This window comes from Ailuropoda melanoleuca, chromosome 13, assembly GCF_002007445.2.
Source record: "Ailuropoda melanoleuca isolate Jingjing chromosome 13, ASM200744v2, whole genome shotgun sequence".
Lineage (NCBI taxonomy): Eukaryota > Metazoa > Chordata > Mammalia > Carnivora > Ursidae > Ailuropoda > Ailuropoda melanoleuca.
The window spans coordinates 1210840-1230039 of NC_048230.1; the positions used below are offsets into that span (position 1 = coordinate 1210840).

The 19200-nt window shown below is 41.7% G+C and overlaps 1 protein-coding gene across 2 annotated transcripts in view; it reads left to right on the plus strand.

Moving 5' to 3' along the window:
• The first annotated feature begins 12355 nt into the window (after positions 1-12355).
• Positions 12356-19200, plus strand: part of METTL16 (methyltransferase like 16) — a 75855-nt gene continuing 69010 nt past the window's right edge. For both annotated transcript variants that reach the window (XM_002918022.4, XM_019798349.2), the window contains exon 1: positions 12356-12502. The gene's annotated coding sequence lies outside the window, so the exon portion shown is untranslated. The remainder of the gene's footprint in view (positions 12503-19200) is intronic.

A 19200-nucleotide genomic window follows, 5' to 3' on the forward strand; every position in this document is an offset into this window, starting at 1 on the left:
GCCCGCTCCGGCGGCCTCAGCCCGGAGGCGCTCGGGGCTGGGGCCAAGCAGCCGCCCTCCCCCAGCGCCCCGCGCCCGGCGGGAAGGCCTGCGCGGACTCCGGTGCTGGCCGCACGCGGGAGCGCCGGGGGGACGCGGGGATCGAAGGCCGGGGGCCGGAGCGCGGCGCCGGGAGGCACCGAAGCCGGTGAATCTGCGGCCTGGGGCGCGGAGGCCAAAGGTTGTTGAGACCTGGTGGTGGACAGGGCGCGGGGGGCGGAGGAGCCCGGAGTGTCGCAGGAATCGAAGGGGCGTGGGAACACCCAGGACAGCGCCCCCAAAACTAGCCCCTGACCGCGCCCTCCCTGCCCCCTTGGCTTACAGGGCACACTGTGGGCTTGGCGCCAACCCTCTGTTCGGAGGGTTCGAGTTACTCACTTGTCTCCTCCGCTACTCAGATTGTTTGCGAAGTTGCTTCGTCTTCATTTTAAACAGCAGACAAAGGAGCCAAACTGTGTCCCTCCCTTGGGCTCCAGTCAGCCTCTGGGGTCCTTGAAGGCAGGGCTGTTCCTTCACCATGGTGTCCCCACAGCCTGGCACATGATAGGCTCTCAGTGGACAGTGGTTGGTGCAGAAGAAATGGTTGTGTGAGAGAACTGCTCCCTTGAGACGCAGATCTCACTCTTCGGACTCGAAGCAGAGGGGCTGTGGTAGGAGGCCTGGCACAGAAGCCCTAACAGCTACTGGAACCCCCATGTGTATAATGGCGGGCCATGTGAAAGCACACTCATTGCTTTTCTTTTTTGAGCCTCACACTATCCTTGGAAAGTAGGAGTGGCTACTGCTGTTACTCTTATTTGACAGATGAGGAGACCAAGATTCAGAGGAAAAGCCCAGCTATATGTTATGCAAAATGCAGTCTTGCTTGCTTTCTGGGGCCAGGCTTCCTGGAGTTCCTGCACCAGGCTTGTAGCTATGGATGCCCATAGGGCTAGCATTTCTCCTGTTTTTCCTGTGCCCACTGAAGTATTCATGCTGTAACGTGCAAAGAAAGGGCTGTGGGTTGGACTGCGGCCCGCAGTAGGTGGTTGGTGGTAAGGGAAATAGGGAAGGCAACATTGCCATTTAATGCCAGTCCAGGTTTGATTCAATGCAGGCATACTCACCAAAGCTTTACTGGGCTATGTACTGGGGGAGGAGTGCGATGACAAATAAGACACAGACCTTGCACTCAGGGAGTCAAAACTCAGTAGGACAATAGCCACATATATATGATATTCAGGATTTATGAAGTTTAGCTAAAAACAGTGGTTCTCAACCAGAGGTTCAAGGAATACCTGTGGAGAATTTTAAGTCTACGCATGCAAAATATTGATGTCAGAGCCCCCCCTCAGGCCTACCAAGACAGAATTTCCTAAATGGGATCAAAGCACGTGGCTTTTTAAGAAAGCTTTCCCTGGATTCTGATGTACACTCTTTGTTGAAACCTGTTGTGCTAACACAAAATTGTTGATTGTGGACAAATAAGAGAAGAACACAAATAACTACAGAGAGAAAATTGGGGTGGGCACCTTAATAAAGACACACTTTTGGGGGGGTGGCTAGGGAGTTTCAAGTCACATCTGGATGGAGGAATCAGGAAGTATTAGGGAGATGTGGCAGTTTACGATGGGACATAAAGTATGTGTAGGATGTGGACGAGTAGAGATCATGCGAAGGAGAAGAGGAGAACATTTCAGGATGAAAGACCAGCCTGAGGGGCACCTGGGTGGCTCAGTCGTTAACCGTCTGCCTTCGGCTCGGGGCGTGATCTGGCATTCCGGGATCGAGCCCCACATCAGGCTCCTCCACTGGGAGCCTGCTTCTTCCTCTCCCACTCCTCCTGTTTGTGTTCCCTCTCTCCCTGGCTGTCTCTCTCTAATAAATAAATAAATAAATAAATAGGGGCGCCTGGGTGGCACAGCGGTTGTGCGCCTGCCTTCGGCTCGGGGCGTGATCCCGGCGTTATGGGATCGAGCCCCACATCAGGCTCCTCCGCTATGAGCCTGCTTCTTCCTCTCCCACTCCCCCTGCTTGTGTTCCCTCTCTCGCTGGCTGTCTCTATCTCTGTCAAATAAATAAATAAATAAATCTTTAAAATAAATAAATAAATAAATCTTTAAAATAAATAAATAAATAAATAAATCTTAAAAAAAAAAAAAAAGACCAACCTGAGCAAAGAAAGAGAGGTAGAAAAGAACATGAAGTACATTTGGAGACCAGATTATAGGGAGTTTGACTGGAAGGAGACTAAACATGGCTGGGAAAAGAAGAGTGGGAGTCTGCTGTGAATCGTCTTGTGTGTTAGAATGAAGTCTTACTAAATACAAATGGAAGAGTCAATATTGTGGAGATGCTGACCTTCTCAAACTTGATATATTTAATGTAAGGACAGTAAAAAAAAAATACCCAAAGGATTTTTGTAGAAAACTTCACAAAGTGGTTCTAGAGTTTATTTGGAAGCATCGACATGTGGGAGAAGAGTTAGAAAATAGAAAGCTACAATAATTAAAACAAATGTGTGCATGTGTGGAAACAGGTAGACAGGTCAGGAAAACAAGTCTAAATAAACCCAAGCATATGTGGGAACTAATAAATTACCAAGAGGACAATCCAAATCAGTGGGTTAAAATGGCATTCGAATGAGATAAGCCAGTCACGAAAAGACAAATACTGTATGATTCTATTTATATGATCTATGTAAAATAGTCAAATTCATGGAAACGGAAGGTAGAATGGTGGTTACCAATGCCTGCGGGAAGGAGGAAAAGGGGAGTTGATGTTTAATGGATATAGTGTTTTAGTTTTGCAAATTGAGAAAGTTCCAGATCTGTTTCACAACAATGTTCAAAGTTAACATTACTTAACTGAACACTTTAAAATGGTTATGTTGAGGGGCGCCTAGGTGGCTCAGTCTCTCTTCAGCTCAGGTCATGATGTTAGGGTCCTGGGATCGAGCCAGGAGTTGGGCTCTCTTCTCACAAGGAGTCGGCTTCTCCCTCTCCTCGCTGCTCGTGCTTTCTCTTGCGATCTCTCTCTCTCAAATAAATAAATAAAATCTTTTAAAAAATGGTTATGATGGCAAATTTTATGTTATGTGTATTTCACCACAATAAACACAATTTTTAAAATGATATTCAAACATCGAGCTACCCATTTGGAAAAGGTCCATACTTCACTGGCTTTCCGAAGGTAGTTTAATAATAATGGTGAATATTTAAAGAATTAACACCAGGTTGCCTGGCTGGCTCAGTAGGAGGAATATGTGATTCTTGAGCTTGGGGTTGTGAGTTCAAGCCCCACGTTGGGTGTAGAGATTACTTGAAAAGTCTTTTAAAAAAATTTAAAAATTAAAAAAATAATGAAGAATTAACACAAATCCTTTTCAAACTCTTCCAAAACATCAAAGAAGAGGAAACACTTCCAAACTCATTTTATGGTGCCAGCAATAATCTGACAGCAACACCAGACAAAGATATTACAAAAAAAGGAAACTACAGATCGTCTCTTATAAACACTGATGCAAAAACAACTGATCATCAACAAAATACTAGCAAACTGAACTCAATAGCATATGAAAAGGATTATACACCACGACCAAGTGGGTCTACTCTTGGAATGTAAGAATAGTTTACCCTAGGAAAATCAATTAATACACCACATCAACAGAATGAAGGGGAAAAACACATCATCTCAACTGACGCAGGAAAAGTACTTGACAAAGTTTAGCACCCTTTCTTGACAAAAACACTCAGCAAACTAGAAATAGGAGGAAACTATCTAAACATAAGAAAGGCTATATATGAAAAGCCCGTAGCTAATGTCATACTCAATGGTGAAAGACAAAATGCTTTTCTTTAGGATTAACAACAAGACAAAAATGCCTGCTTTTGCCACCTCATTCAACATAGTCTAGAATTCTAGCCGGAACAATTCAGCAAGATTAAGAAATGAAAGGCATCTAGGGGCGCCTGGGTGGCACAGTGGTTAAGTGTCTGCCTTCGGCTCAGGGCGTGATCTCGGTGTTATGGGATTGAGCCCCCACATCAGGCTCTTCCGCTATGAGCCTGCTTCTTCCTCTCCCACTCCCCCTGCTTGTGTTCCCTCTCTCCCTGGCTCGCTCTATCTCTGTCGAATAAATAAATAAAATCTTTAAAAAAAAAAAAAAGAAAGAAAGAAAAGGCATCTAAATTGGAAAGAAAGAAGCAAAATGAGATATATTGACCAATAATGTGATCTTATATGTAGAAACCCTAAAGATCCACCAAAAGACTGTTAGAATGAATTTTAAAAATTGGCAAATTTTCAGGATAAAAAATTAACAGGCAAAAATCAGTTGCATTTTTATACACTAAAATTGAACAAAAGAAAAGAAAACAATTACATTTACAATGGCAACAAAAAGAATAAAATAGTTAATAATAAATGCAACCAAGTGGGCCGCATTTGTTTGCTAGGGCTGCTGTAACAAAATACCACAGACTGGGTAACTTAAACAGCAAAGATTTATTTTCTCACAATTCTGGAGGATAGAAGTCCAAGATCAAGGTGCTGGGAGATTTTGTTTCTTCTGAGGCCTCTCTCCCTGGCTCACAGATGGCTCCCTTTTTGCTATGCCCTCATATGGTTGTTCCTCTGTCTGCATTGTCTGTGACCTTAATCTCCTCTCCTTATAAGGACACCAGTCGTATTGGACTAGACTTCACACTAACAACTTGACTTGAGCTGGGCCTTTTAGAATTCATTCAGTTTGGTATCACAGTGAACTTTCCAATTTCAAGACTTGTATCATTCTCAGCTTTAGGAAATTTTCTTCCTTTTTTTTCCTTCCACTATTCTTTTCTATGTTTACCTTCTGGAACACCTACTAAAGAGAGTTGGAGCTTCTGGATATATCTTCTAAATCTCTTTTATCTCATATTATCCAACATTGTTTTCCCCTCCAAGCTGTCTTTTCTTTCTTTTCTTTTTTTAAGATTTATTCATTCATTTATTTGACAAAGAGAGAGAGAGAGAGCACAAGCAGGTAGAGCAGCAGGCAGAGAGAGAGGGAGAAGCAGGCTCCCTGCAAAGCAGAGAGACTGATGTGAGGCTCGATCCCAGGAATCATGTCCTGAGCCAAAGGCAGACACTTAACCGACTGAGCCACCCAGGTGCCCCCAAGCTGTCATTTCTTACTGGAGTTTCAAGCTGTGGTTTTTTGTTTTTTGTGTTTTTTAAAGATTTTGTTTTATTTATTTGAGAGAGAGCGCGCGCTAGAACATGAGCAGGGGAGGGGCAAAGGGACAGGGAGAAGTAGGCTTCCCGCTGAGCAGAGAGCCTGATGCAGGGCTGGGTCCCAAGACCCTGGGATCATGACCTGAGCAGAACGCAGAGGCTTAACCAACCCAGGTGCCCCGAAGCGGTGGTTTCTTTTGATGAACCTGATTTTGTCTTCTTTCCTTTTTATTTTTATTTTTTTAGAACTACTTTTAAATTATACAAATGTATCTTATCATTGTAAAATACTTAAGTGATGCAGAAAAAAACATTTAGGGGCGCCTGGGTGGCACAGCGGTTAAGCGTCTGCCTTCGGTTCAGGGCGTGATCCCGGCGTTGTGGGATCGAGCCCCACATCAGGCTTTTCTGCCATGAGTGCTTCTTCCTCTCCCACTCCCCCTGCTTGTGCTCCCTCTCTCGCTGGCTGTCTCTATCTCTGTTGAATAAATAAATAAATAAAATCTTAAAAAAAAAAACATTTAAAACTCTCATGCCCCACCTCTAACATTCCAATTCAGTTTCTGCAAGTTGAGCACTACTATTAGTTTTTCCTTTCAGATCTTTTCCTATGGTTACTTTTTTTTTTTTTTTAAAGATTTTATTTATTTATGTGACAGAGAGACAGCCAGCGAGAGAGGGAACACAGCAGGGGAGAGGGAGAGGAAGAAGCAGGCTCCCAGCCGAGGAGCCCGATGCGGGACTCGATCCCAGAACGCCGGGATCACGCCCTGAGCCGAAGGCAGACGCTTAACTACTGCGCTACCCAGGCGCCCCCTACTTTTATGTTTTTATTTTTATATTGAAATGTGTGTTTTGTTGTTGCTTTTATATAAGTGGTATCAAACTAAACTTACCGTTTCACAATTTCCTTTGTCCTTATTTTATATGTTGGAGATTTTTCATGTCAGTAGATATCTATTTATTTATTTATAACAGTTACATAGCATTCCATAATAAACAATGTAACAATGAACATCTTTATACCTACCTCAGTCTCACTATAAATATGTATTTCTTTGGAACATAACTTAAAAAAATGGAATTGCCGATTAGAACATGTACACATTTATTTATTTTTTCAATATACCCTTAGTACAAAATTCAAAAGGTACAAAATCAATCCGTTGAAAAGCAAGTCTTCTTTCTACTCCTGTCTCCCAGTCATTAGTTCTTCACTCCAGAAGCAGTCACTGGCATCAGTTTCTTCTTTTCACAGGTATTCTTGGATTGGACATTTTGGATTTTCATATGTATATTGCCAAATGAGCCTTCAAAATGCAATTTATACCAGCTATTATAAATTGCAATTGGCCATAGATTCTTTGCTGTTCCTCTTGCCCAGAGGTGAATTCTATTTCCCCCTGCTTGCATTGAGGTAGGCCCAGGCCTTAAGAGCTGTTGTAGCTTCCTTTCTCATGCTGTTGGAATGCTGCTGCCAAGTGAGTAAACCCAGTCTATGCTACTGGACAGTGAGAAACTGTGAAGCAGAGACAAGCACTTCCAGTTTGGGTTTCCTAGACCAGAGGTTGGCAGACTTTTCTTTAAAGGGCCACATGGTAAATATTTTCAGCTTTGTGGGCTATGCAGCCTCTCTTGCAACAACTCAACTCTGCTGCTGTGTTGTGAGAACGCCATAAACAATCTGTAAATAAATAGGTGTGGATAGATTTGCCCAGCGGGAGTAGTTTTTGACCCTGACCCTAGACCAACCAGCCTGCCGACTGCCAGGCATGTGAATAAGGTCACTGTAGACCATCCAAGCCCCAGCTTAACCTCCAGCAAACTGCAGAGATCAGTAAGCCAGAATAACTGCCCAGCTGATGTACAGAATTGTGACTACTAATTAATGTCGCTATTTTAAGCCACTAAGTTTTAGGATGGCTCGTTACACAGCAAAAGCTAACCAACACACTAACCTGTGCCATAATTGGACATTACCAATATATTTTTATTTATTTATTTATTTATTTATTTTTAAAGATTTTGTTTTATTTATTTGACAGAGATAGAGACAGCCAGTGAGAGAGGAAACACAAGCAGGGGGAGTGGGAGAGGAAGAAGCAGGCTCATAGGGGAGGAGCCTGATGTGGGGCTCGATCTCATAACGCCAGGATCACGCCCTGAGCCAAAGGCAGATGCTTAATGACTGCGCCACCCAGGCGCCCCGCAATATATTTTTAAAAGATTTTATTTGCTTATTTGTCAGAGAGAGAGCAAGCACAAGCAGGGGAGGGGCAGGCAGAGGAAGAGCGAGAAGCAGGCTCCCCCAATGTGAATCTGGATCCCAGGACCCTGGGATTATGACCTGAGCCAAAGGCAGACGCTTAACCAACTGAGCCACCCAGGCATCCTTATCAATATTTTTTATTTTTATTAATATGATGTGTTACAAATGGTTGTTACAGTTATTTAACTATGTCTTTCTATGATTACTTATGCATTTGAGCATTTTCTCATATGTATTCATTGGTTTACTATATATACTCTTTTGTGAATTTCTTTTTCATATCCATTGTTCATTTTAACATTGGATTGTTATTGATTTGACATTGTTTGAGAATGTATCTTAGATATGAACTCTATTATATATATTGCAAATATTTTCTTCCTGTTCGTTGTCAATTTTTGTAGTATCTTTTATTATATTGAATTTCAAATTTTTATGTAATCAAATTTAGCAATCATTTCCCTTATTGGTTTTTGAGTTTTGTGTCTTTAGGAGACCTTCCCTTTTCTTTTCATAAAAAACATTCTTCTAGGGGCGCCTGGGTGGCGCAGTCGTTAGGCGTCTGCCTTCGTCTCAGGGCGTGATCCCAGCGTTCTGGGATCAAGCCCCACATCAGGCTCCTCCGCTGGGAGCCTGCTTCTTCCTCTCCTACTCCTCCAGCTTGTGTTCCCTCTCTTGCTGGCTGTCTCTCTGTCAAATAAATAAATAAAATCTTTAAAAAAAATTCTTCTACATTCTTCTAACACTTCTATAGTTGATTTTGTTTTTACAATTGTCTTGTTTATTATCCATATGGGATTTATTTTATGTGTGGTATAATTTTTTCCAACTGGAAAAATTAGCTATTCTTGCACATTTTGTTTTTCAGATATATTTCCAAATCATCTGTAGTTCCCTATAAAAATCTCTTGGCATTTCAGTTGTTATTCCTATTTGTGTCCTGTTTTTTCAGAGTATCCTCAAATTTTCTGGTCTCTCAATGGTGCTATTTCTGGGTTTTCAGTCTTATTTGGAATTTATTGCTTTTTAAATTAATATATTGTTTTATGGGACTTGGAACAGGAAGGAGAGTGGTCAGATGTACATTTAGATCCAGTTCTTCCACCAGCTATTAATTTTTGAAATTTACTTTTCAAGATTTGAAAGAATACAGCATTATTATTATTAAAGATCTATTTATTTATTTGAGAGAGTGTGTGCACATGGTGGGGAGAGGAGAGACAGAGAGAGAGGGAGAGAAACTAGCAGACTTCTACTCTGAGCAGAGTCCAATGTGGGGCTTGATCCCAGGACCCTAATATCATGACCTGAACTGAAACCAAGAGTCTGATGTTTGCCCAATTTCACCACCCAGGAGCCCCATTATTATTTTTTTTTTAAAGATTTATTTATTAGGGTGCCTGGGTGGCTCAGTCGGTTAAGTGTCTGACTTATTTATTTTAGAGAGAAAGCATGTGTTTGGCACGGGGGGAGGATAGGAGGTAGAGGCAGAGAGAGGGAAAGAGAATCTCAAGCAGACTCCCCGCTGAGTGTGGAGCCCAATGAGTGGCTCAATCCTACCACCTTAAGACCAGGACCCCAGCCAAAATCAAGAGTCGGGTTCTCAACCAAATGAGCTGCCCAGGCGTCCCACAGCATTATTTATAAAAATGAATATATAAAGCTTCACTTGAGTAGCTCTCTCAGTTATGTAAATGTAGGCTGAGAAACAGTCATTGTTTTGGGATTGGAATATAGCTTTCATGACTTAATTAAGGTGGCCATTAGATCTCTGACATATTAACTTGGTCCCTAAGAAGGAACTGAATACATTTACATAAGTAAGTCATGGTCTTCTGGGGTATAAGGAATTGATACTCAATCATTACTCTCTAAGACATGAAGTTAGAGAGACCTGTGGATGTTGTCTGGCTGGCGCTGGCCAAAGGAGAGTGGCAGGGTAAAGTAACAAGTTCTTTGAAATCATTAACTTCAGTAAAGTGGGAGTTCAGGATGATGCACTCAAGGTTGATTTCAGCCCAGGAGATGGCTGATGCTGAAAGCAGGTCTGGTAGCAACATTTCAGAATTAGCAGCATTACCCACCAACTGAGCAGAATCAGTTTCCTACTACAAAGCAGCAGCAAAAAACAAAGAATGTAATAGGCCAATTGAACTCCTATACTATTGTTGATGGGGTATTGAAGTTGGACAGACTTCTCTTACAAGATTAAATTCTTGGGGATTTGAGGGTAAGTCAGAGAGATAAGCCCTAAGAGGCAGATGTTATTAATCTATTTTGTGGTGACATTCATTTAATGTAAAAAAAATTTTTTTAATGAGATGTATTTATCATCGTACCATAATTTTAGAAACAGGCCAATCTATGCCCACTTGTAGGGAAATTTGTTATAAAAAATTATGGCACATCCATAAGATAGAATACTATGCACCCATCACAAAGGATGATATAGAAATACATTAATTGAGGTAGAACAACCTCCAAGACTTATTTCTGAGAAAAAAAAATCATGCTATTTCTATACGAAAAGTTTAGTTATATATCCTTATAAATAAATATATATATATTTTTCATGTAGAGGTCTGGAAGTAAGGTTAGCAAATTTTGGTGATTGGCTCTAGGTGGTGAGATTTTAGATAATTTTTGCTTTCTTTCTTATAGTCTCCTGTATTATTTAAAATTTTTACAAATTTTCTATAATGACCCTGTTTTATCATTATGAAATAATTTTTTAAATGGAAACTGACCAAAGAAATTATAAGGAATAATAATAGTAATAATACTAATGAGAGCCTACTATGTGCCAGAAACTATGCTGTTTTTATGTATTATCTGATTTAATTCTCACAACAACCCTATGAGATTACTCACCTGTTTGGCAATATTGAACAAACCCAGGCTTGAATAGTTTAAGTAAATTGTCCATCATCACAGGGTTAGTATGTGGTTGGGGGCATGATTAAAGCCAAAATTCCCTGGCTATAGAGCTAGGATCTCTCTGGTTTGACCCACAGGGGATTTGGATCTCTGTTTGGAGCTAACAGAGAAATTCACCAGCATCTAAAATATAATCCACTTACAATTCTACAGGCATACTTCCAATGCCATTTTCTCTTTTACCTTTCCAGAAGCAAACACTAAATACTGTAAAAATAACCAGTACCAAAGTCACTACCAACCAAAGACAAAAAACTTTCTATGTTCTTTTTTTTTTAAATTTTTATTTATTTACTTGACAGAGATAGCCAGCGAGGGAGGGAACACAGCAGGGGGAGTGGGAGAGGAAGAAGCAGGCTCACAGCAGAGGAGCCTGATGTGGGGCTCGATCCCATAACGCCAGGATCCCACCCAGGTGCCCCTGTGGTGTTTTGTTCCTTGGTAGATCCAGTGAACCATGGGTTGCAGTGTTGTAGTGTATCCTAGCACAGCTCCCTCCTCTTGAAACTGGGCTGGCCCTTTGACTTGCTTTAACACACAGAATTAGGAGAATAATGAAAGCACCAATTCTGGGTGCTTAGCAGCTAACACTTTTGCCCTTTTGGGAGCCCTGAGCTAACACGTAAGAAGTCTGGCTACTCTGCTGGAGAAATTACATGGAAAGGTCACAGGGAGAGGGAGAGAATTTGAGACTACAGGGAGAGGGGGCCCAGCCACTCTAGCTGAACCAGCCACCAGCTGATGCTACCATCAACAGCAAGTACTGAACTAAAATGGTTGGGCTAATTCCAACCCAGATGGCAGAAAATAAAACAGCTGTTGTTTTAAGCTATACATTTTAGGGTGGTTTGTTACACAATAGATAATGAGAATACCTCCTTGCTTTCCCCGGGTGACTAATGGTACACTTTGTTCTACGTAAAACTTAAATTTTCATTTCCTACCCTTTATCTCTCAATTTTATAACAATGCTTTGCCAGAAGCTTTCGCATTAATTACTAGGACACAGGCGAGCTTTAATGGAGTTACTAGGTGGGGGTCCAGAGGCTGACTTTAGTCCTAGCCTTAGCTGTATGCCTTTTTAAAGTGACTTACCCTTTTGTCTCAATTGTGAAATGAGAACTAATGCTCACTCTATGTACCAGTGGAAAAATTAATATAACCGAGTTGAGAAGAAAAACGAAAAGCATTTAATAGAGCTTCCAGTTCAAGAGGCAGGTGAGGAAACACAAAGAACACGGATTTGATGTCATCTGGGTGTAAGATCTTGAATAAAATGACTTAATATGTCTGATCGCCAGTTTTTCGTCTGTAAATGAGATTACTCCTTCTCATATCACAGGTTTATCTGTGATGATTAAATGAGAAGACACATGAAGCAAGAGACCTGCTGCAGAATAAAGGCTAACTGCCCGCCATCAAATCCTAGAGCTCCCGCCTCCACCTTCCTCCATCCTCATATTCCCGCCTAACCCCAGAGAGTGCGATTTAGTAAGTCTGAAGTGGGACCCAGAAAGCTACATTTTCATTTATAGATTTTTAAATTTTTTTTTATTTGACAGAGACAGCCAGCGAGAGAGGGAACACAAGCAGGGGGAGTGGGAGAGGAAGAAGCAGGCTCCCGGCGGAGGAGCCCGATGTGGGGCTCGATGCCAAAACCCCGGGATCACTCCCTGAGTCGAAGGCAGACGCCTAACGACTGCGCTACCCAGACGCCCCTACATTTTCATTTATAAAAATCGACATTACAAAACAAAGTTCCCAAACAGATTCTAACGCAGACGCCCGCACGCAGAAGACTCCGCTTGCTACCACGCCCCTTCCCTGTGTCAGGCTGCTAACTCCAGGTCTCGCGGTGGTTTTTCTTTCTTCAGACTCGGCTACAGGTCGCGCGAGAGTGGCTCGCCCAATCACGAGGCTGGATGCTTGCCCAACATGGCGGCGCGCTAGGAGCGTAACATCTGCGTTTCTAGGCGCTTCCCCCTGCGGGTGGTTTAAGACTCTGGAGTTAATAGAGGCCTACTCCAGACCGGTCGTCTGGAAGAAACTTTGACTTCAGTTGTGAGTTATTTAGTATTTCTTGGGCGGGTTGAGAGGTTACTTAACCTTTGTGTGGCCCAGTTCCTTATTCTCGGGTTCTGGGCTGGTGAGTTGCTGACTTGGGGCCTAGGAAGACAAACCTGATGGGTGGGTGGTTTTGTTTCTGTATATGTGCGTGTTTGTTGCGCCCGCGGGTTCTGGACGGGTGAGGTGCTGACTTGGGTCTAGGGAGACAGACCACATGGGTGAGTGAATGGGTTGGGTGGGTGGATATGTGTGTGTGCGCGCGCGCACGTGGAGGAGGTTAATGGTGGTGGGATGGATGGGAGGAGTTGGCGCCTAGAATGGAGACTAGGATTGAAGTACGAAAGACCCCAGCGGTTGAGGAGGTTTAGAGAGATGCGAAACTGAGGCGGGAAGACTGAGTGGATAAAATGAGCGTGTGGGAGGAGTGGAGGAGATGGAGAAATGGTAGTGGCGGAACTAGAGGAAAAGGTCGGATTTATAAAGGAAGGCGACGAGAGAAAACGGAGATTGGGGTTGAACTGGGAGAGATCTATCCGGAAGGAATTCGAAGTTAGAAGCGGAAATTAGAATTCGAAGCGGAATTTAGATTCTTTTGAGTGTTTAGATAAATGGTAGTTGAAATGTGTTATTGAGGGTCGGCAGAAACCAAGGAAACAGTAGCATGAAGATGGCAAAGATGAAAGAAAGTCGAAGCGTCAGCTTCCGGGGTGTACTGCTTTGGCTTTCTGGACTGACTCGGGTAACCCAAAAGAAAAAGCTCGAGCCCTAACTAGGCTGATCGTTTTTGAATGTCAAGATGAGGACTGTTTACAAAAAATGAGAGTGCTGTGTGTCATCGGCTAAGGACAGTGAAAAAAGAGTTCCCTCATGTTTTCAGTCAGCAAATAACTGATGAGTGCTTACTCTCCCAGGCCCTAATTTAGGCACTGGGATATCGCAGTGAACAAGATAGACAAAATGTTTTCCTTCCTAATGAAGCTTACTGGCAGGGCAGATTTTAAAAAGCAAGTAAATGCTGTATATGGAATGTCAGATGGGTAAGTTCTGTGTTGAAGACAAAGTATTAAGGGAAAGGAGTGTGTTCACTCACTTACTGCACATTTAAGTGTTCACCTGCTGCTCTAAGAAAAGGCATCAGGGGCGCCTGGCTGGCTGAGTCCCTAGAGCCATAGTCTTGATCTCAGGGTAGTGAGTTCAAGCCCCACATTGTGCGGAGAGCTTACTTTAAAAAGGGGCGGGGAAGGCAGTGAGAAGGTGAGGTTTTATCAAAGGCCTGAACAAAGCGAGGGTACCTTGTATGTATGTATTTCTGGGGGAAGAGCAGTCCGTACAGACCAAGTACAAAATCCCTGAGGCAGGAGTGTGCCAATTTGGTAAAAAAACAAACAAAGCCCCCCAAATCCAAGGAGATGAACATGACTAGGTAAGAATGAGCCAGGAAGAGGAAAGTAGATGAGGCTAGAGAAGAGGAGGAGTGACAGTGTTAATGCCAGGTAAGAGTTGACACTCGGTTAAATTCTGAGAAATGGGATAGATTTAGCTAAGATCCCATTGCCTTCATTAGGAGGTTGGTTAGCAAGAAAGTGGCTTTATTGTCTCTTTCTTTGTCTATTCTGACCAGAAAGGTTGATTAATGTAGGATATAAATTTAATCTGCCTTATCTAATTTAATTTGTTCCATATATGTTCAAAGTGTCATGTCTGTACACTGATGTCATCTATGCAGTCTTTAGAATCTTAATTTGTTGCAGAGCTCTAACATACCAGCGTCTTTTGAAATTACTGTTAGAATACTTTTTTGTTGTTGTTGCTTGCCAGAATCACAAGAAAGGAAAACATTTTCCTTTTAAGCTTTTTCTCTTTCTTTCTTTCTTTTTTTTTAAAGATTTTTTAAAGTAATCTCTACACCCAGTGTGGGGCTTGAACTTAGAATCCTGAGATCAAGAGTTGCACACTCCACTGACTGAGCCAGCCAGGCACCCCTTTTTCAACTTTTTTCATGGGGACTGGTTCTTGTCCTAATTTTATGCTCCCCTCTTTTTTGATAGTCTGTAAAAAGTACGTTAATGTTAGGAAATTGAAACATATAGTGAGTTTCTGTGATAATGTTAGGGGCAAAAGGTGGTAGCTTAGTATGCTGAAAAACTTCCAGGTGACTATTAATTTTCCTAAATTCTGAATTATTCACTCAACAAATATTTATTATATGCCAGTTGTTGGGAGGATACAGTGAAAAATAAGATGGACATGGTTGCAGCCTGGGAAGTTGGGTGGAGAACAGGACAAATGTAAACTAAAGAGCTTCGAAGGAAAGCATAGAATACTTTGAAAGTATATAGAGTGGGCATCTGGTTGGATATGTGGTGTCAGAGAAACCCTACCTGAGAAAATGATGCTTAGGGTGTAATTTGAAGGATTAGTGGGCCTTCACAAGGACAATGGATGGTAGGAGGGTGAAGAGAACCTTCTAGGCAGTAAGAATAACAGATGGTGGGACAGATCATTATGCAGCAGAGAAAATGAAAAGACAAGTGTGTCTGGAGCATAGTGGCAACAAATGAGTTTGGAGGGATAAGCAAGGCCTAGATTATGTATGCCTTGTTAATGATTTTGGACTTTATCAGCCTAATAGCTTTAGGAAGCCACTGAAGGGATTTAGCAAGGACTCCAGGTTTGCATGGAGGGAGGGAGGGAAGACTTGTCTGTTAGGTGAAACGTGGATGGCAAAGGCAAGAGTGGTTATAGAGAGATCAGTTAGAGGCTGTTATAGTAATCCAAGGGAGATAATGATCTGGGGTAGAGTTGTGCAGTTGTGACAGAAATGGGTAGGGTCAAGAAATAATTAGAAGGTAGCACATATTCAGGACATGGTGTGTTTGGAATGGGGAAGATGGCGTGGAGAAGATGCTAAGGATTTCTGGCCTGAGCATCACAAGAAAGGTAGTGGTGTTATTTGGTGAAAAAGGGATGATTAGAAAAGGACCAGTTTGGGTGGGTTAAAATGACTTAATTTTGGACATTGTACATGAAGTACTTTTGAGCCATTCAAGTGACAAGTCTCGTAGGCAGTTGGATATATGATTTGGAAAGGTCCAGGATGAAGACGACTCTTTTGAAAATTGTTGTTAAATTTTCAGTGTAGAAGATATTTGCAAATGACATCTCCAATAAGGGGTCAGTATCCAAAATACATAAAGCACTTGTACAACTCAACACCAAAAAGCCCAAATAATCTAATTAGAAAATGGGTAGAGGACCTGAATAGACATTTTTCCAAAGAAGACATCTGGATGGCCAACAGACACATGAAAAGATGCTCAACATCACTGATCATCAGGAAAATTAAAAACAACGCCATAATGCGATATCACCTCATGCCTGTCAGGATGGCTAAAATCAGAAGCACAAGAAATAACAAGTATTGGCAGGGATGTGGAGAAAAACTCTCCTGCACCATTGGTGGGAATGCAAATTGGTGCAGCCACTGTGGAAAATAGTACAGGGGTTCCCAAAAAATTAAAAATAGAATTACCCTTTGGGGGCGCCTGGGTGGCACAGCGGTTAAGCGTCTGCCTTCGGCTCAGGGCGTGATCCCGGCGTTATGGGATCGATCCCTACATCAGGCTCCTCCGCTATGAGCCTGCTTCTCCCTCTCCCACTCCCCCTGCTTGTGTTCCCTCTCTCGCTGGCTGTCTCTCTCTCTGTCAAATAAATAAATAAAATCTTAAAAAAAAAAAAAGAATTACCATTTGGGGTACCTGGGAGGCTTGGTTGGTTAAGTGTCTGACTCAGCTCGGGTCTTGATCGGGAGTTCAAACCCCAAATTGAAAAAAGAATTACCATCTGATCCAGTAATTCCACCACTGAGTATTTACCTAAAGAAAATGAAAACACTAATTCAAAAAGATATATGCAGCCCTATATTTATGGCAGCATTGTATACAATAACTAAGATAAAGAAGCAACCAAATGTCTATCAGTAGATGAATGGTTGAAAAAGGTGTAGAGAAAGACAAATGTCACATGATTTCACTCATATGTGGAATTTAAGAAAAAAACAGATGGACATAGAGGAAGGGAAGGAAAAATAAGATAAAAATAGAGAGGGAGGCAAACCATAGGAGACTTTTAACTATAGGAAACAAACAGGGTTGTTGGTGGGGAGTGGGTTGGGGGTTGGGGTAAATGGGTGATGGGCATTAAGGAGGGCACTGGATGTAATGAGATTTTATATGCAGCTGGTGAGTCACTAAATTGTACCCCTGAAACTAATAGTACACTATATGTTAACTAAATTGAAAAGAAAAAAAAAGGTGTGTATATACACAATGGAATGCTTAGGGTGTGATGAAATCTTGCCATTTGCAACAACATGGATGGACCTAGAGGGTATAATGCTAAGTGAAATAAGTCAAAGAAAGACAAATACCATATGATTTCACTCATGTGGAATTTAAGAACACAAACAAAAAAGGGAGACCATCAAAAAAACAGACTCTTAAATGAGGAGAACAAACTGGTGGTTGCCATAGGGGAGGTGGGTAGGGGGATGGGTGAAACAAAGGGGATTAAGAGTACACTTAACCTTGGCGAGCACTGAGGAATGTGTAGAATCGTTGAACCATTATATTGTACACCTGAAACTAATATAACACTATATGTTAAGTTTAAATTAAAAAATTAAAAAAATTTTTTTCAGTGTAGAAAGCTGTAAAAAAAACCTTTTGAAAGAGAGTATTAGCAGATCTCTTACTATGTAAAGTTATATCTCTAATAAAACCTACAAAGGAAAGGTGCTTGTTGCTAGGAGACTTTATACTAGGGGATATGACTTAACTAGGAGGATTAGGGAAGGAAAAACTTATCTGAAGAATAGATGTTCGAAGGAGGAGAACATAAGGATGAGTAGGAATTCATCAGGTGAAGGGGAGGAGGGAAGAACATTACAAACGGAATAAACTGTAAAGACCCATTTGCCAGAGTGGAGGGACAGGAAGAAGAGCAACGGGAGGTGTGACTTAACCCAATAATGAAAAAATAGGTAAGGCCACACTTTGCTGGGCCTTAATTAAGTATGAGGAAGTAATGATTTTTGTTTGTACTCTTAAGTAAAGTTTTGAGCAAGTAGGCATAGAGAGGAAGACATAGTGAGATCTGTGTTTAAGAGATGATCTCTGCAAGGTGGAAAGAGGAAATCTGAGAGACTAAGAGTGGATTCAGGGTGACCAAGTGAGAGGCTGTTCTAAATCTAGGTGACTTGTACTGGGCTGATATTGGTGGAGTAGGGAAGAAATAGTGGATTTGAGAGGTATTTAGCAGGTAAAATCCACGTAACTGTTGACTTCTTGGGATATGGGAGGAGTATAGAACTATCAGGTGATGTCTAGGATTTTGGCTTACCTAACGCTGTTTAGATGAATGCACCTTATAAAAAACAGTGGAAAATACAGAATGATGTGAAGAAGAAAATACAAATCACTTACCACCCAGAGATATGCACTAAAATAATTTTTAAAATGACCAACTGCAGAACTTACTAAACCACTACAATCAGGACACCTGGGTGGCTCAGTCATTTGGGTGTCTGCCTTTGGCTCGGATTGTGATCCCAGAGTCCCCAGATTGAGCCCCGCATCAGGCTCCCTGCTCAGTAGAGAGCCTGCTTTTCCCTCTGCCCCTCACCCTGCTTGTGCTCGCTCTCTCTTTCTCTCTCAAATGGATAAATAAAATCTTAAAAAACAAAACACTACGATCAATGGCTTTTCTTCACTTTTATATCTTGCTATGAATGTGTGAATTTTTTTTTTGTAATCTGGAAGAAGACAAAATTGTTTGTTTTCATATGGTTTTAGCTACCTAGGAATGACAGGACTGAAATTTGTAAAATAGAAGATATATTTTGAAATATTAGTGACTTTATAATGTGCTACCAAATATTCAGTCCATACAAGACACCTGTAAAAACTAACCTCTGACTATTAGTTCTTGGGTGTAGATTATACTGCCCCTTTGATGCTTTCAAAAGAATAGTTTCCAGTTTTCATGGTTTAAAAAAAAATGTTGCAGGGCGCCTGGGTGGCACAGCGGTTAAGCGTCTGCCTTCGGCTCAGGGCGTGATCCCGGCGTTCTGGGATCGAGCCCCACATCAGGCTCCTCTGCTATGAGCCTGCTTCTTCCTCTCCCACTCCCCCTGCTTGTGTTCCCTCTCTCGCTGGCTGTCTCTGTCTCTGTCGAATAAATAAATAAAATCTTTAAAAAAAAATGTTGCATACGCTTTTCAAACTGTGATAAAATATACATAACATAAGATTTACCATTTAAGCATTTTTAAGTGTACTGTTTAGTGGCATTAAGTACATTCACATTGTTATATAACCATCACCACTGTTCATTTCTAGAAGTTTTTCATCATCCTAAACATACCCATTAAATAATAACTTAACATTCCTATCTCCTCCCAAACCCTGGTAACCTTTATTCTACTCTCTGTATGAATTTGCCTATTCTTGGTACCCATATGAGTGGGATAATACAACATTTGTCCTTTTGAGTGTGGCTTATTTCCCTTAGCATAATAAGGTTCATCCATGTTGTAGGGCATATCAGAATTTTATTCCTTTTTATGGCTGAAGGACGTTGCGTTTTATGTATGTACCACATTTTTTTAATCCATATATGGATGCTTGGGGTGG